Below are 1963 nucleotides of genomic sequence, written 5' to 3'. Positions count from 1 at the left end.
AAAGTGTCGATCGATGATCGTATATGGATATCGATCGATACACCTTTCGCAAATATCGATCGATTGTCCGAAGACAATATCGATCGATGCTACTAGTTAAGCCCTAGGCACAGGTTGATAATGCTCACTAGTCTCCTAGATCAGCGGTTAGCATCTCTCTAGCAGTCCTTGCATGACAGATTAGATTCAGGACTGGATGATCAAGGATGCCTGACACATGCAAATTCCTAGGTTCGTGTTCTAGTTAGCAAGGCTAAAACAAGCATTAAGAACAATCAATCAATGAATATCACAACTTAGCAAATCTATAGTTGGGGCTAATCCCTCTAACCTATTTGAACCCTGAATCTAACAAGTGAACTACTCAGACATAGCTAAGCAATTCATGACACAAAATGTAGATAAAAACTGCATAGAATAGAATAGATGAATCAATGGAGTTCCAATCACAAATCTCTCTATGATTTTATCTCCTAAAAATCTCTGCTGAAAATAAGAATACAATGGTGGCAAAAAACCTCCCTTGCCTCCTAACACTTAGGCAAGTATATAACTATTAGGTTAAAAACTCGTCAGGGGTAATCTTGTAATTTGGTGAAGCCTTGGGTTTAAAGTCGGCTGGAACCAAGTCGCGCATCTCGTGTCTCGACATCGATCGATGGTACAGGATATACATTGATCGATCATAATCTTCAATCGTCGAGGCTTCTCTTCTGTATCGATCGACGGCACTGGATGTGCATCGAACGATTGCTTCTTCTTCGTATCGACCTCTAATGGTCAGCTCGGATGAAATCTCTTTTAAGCTCCTAAATGCTCCATAATCACCACTTTATTCCAAGGTACTCCTGAACCTGAAAACATACCTAATAGGATAGAATATATAATATATAGATAGTAAAACATTTATATACCATGGATGAAAATGAGTCAAATCCATGGTATATCAACTCCCCCAGACTTACCCTTTTGCTTGTCCTCAAGCAAAACAAACAGGCAGTCTCTCTGAAAGAGGTTTGAAAACAGCAGGGACTTATAGATTTAAAACATAGAAATCATCACCTCTACAATTTCGCAAACCACATCTAAAAAGTCCTAATCACAAAGGCACATTATGCAATATCCTAGCTTATCAACAAAATTCAATTAGTCTACAACTGAGCAAATCATGTCTGACATTCCCCTCTACTAACCTCATTTCTAAGCATAAATATAAAAGTACATGCTTTACCTTGGGAGTATCGATCACAGGATGCAAGGATTTTCAGACAAGTACCTGGAACTGCAGGTAAAAGTTAGTTCATAATTTCTCTCTCTCTAATTTCTCTCTTGGGTCAAAGCCTGCTTATATTGCAAGATCATTGACCAAGATTGGACAGGCTTCCATGAATCAAGTCTTAACGGTGGTTGCCACCAAGCCATGTTCACTTCTTTGTGACCTATATCCAAGAATTCATATGAATCGAGCCTTGAAGATTGCTGCCACCAAGTCCCGTTCGAATTCTTTTTGTTGGAATCCTTATTGTAGATGGTAAATTCGATCATCCCTCAAGGCCCGAAGAACAGACGGCCCGGCCCACATGAAGCGGAGCATCGGCTAGGCGCGGCGGCTTGAAGGGTCGATCTCTCGGCGTAATGTGAGAGAGCTTTCGATGAGCTTCTCTACTAAATGCCCAGAGGAAACGATTCCACGAGACAGCGTGGGCTTCTCGGCCTAGTGAGTTAAAGCCCACAGAGACGACACAAACTAGGTCACGGAAGAGAGTGAGGTCAGCTATAAAAGGGGAAGGAAGGGAAACGTAAGGGGGATCCGAAATCACTGATACACACTGGGGCGGCTAGATTAGGGTTTTACCTTTGTTATCTCTCCTTGTCGTGTCTCTCCGGTAAAGCCTTCAAGGCTCTGGTACCTTTCTTTTCACGCATCTCCTTTCCTTGTAACCAACGAAACACTCTTCCGACC

This window comes from Brassica oleracea, unplaced genomic scaffold (assembly GCF_000695525.1).
Source record: "Brassica oleracea var. oleracea cultivar TO1000 unplaced genomic scaffold, BOL UnpScaffold01268, whole genome shotgun sequence".
Taxonomy (NCBI): domain Eukaryota; kingdom Viridiplantae; phylum Streptophyta; class Magnoliopsida; order Brassicales; family Brassicaceae; genus Brassica; species Brassica oleracea.
Note: the sequence above shows the minus strand (reverse complement) of the source record.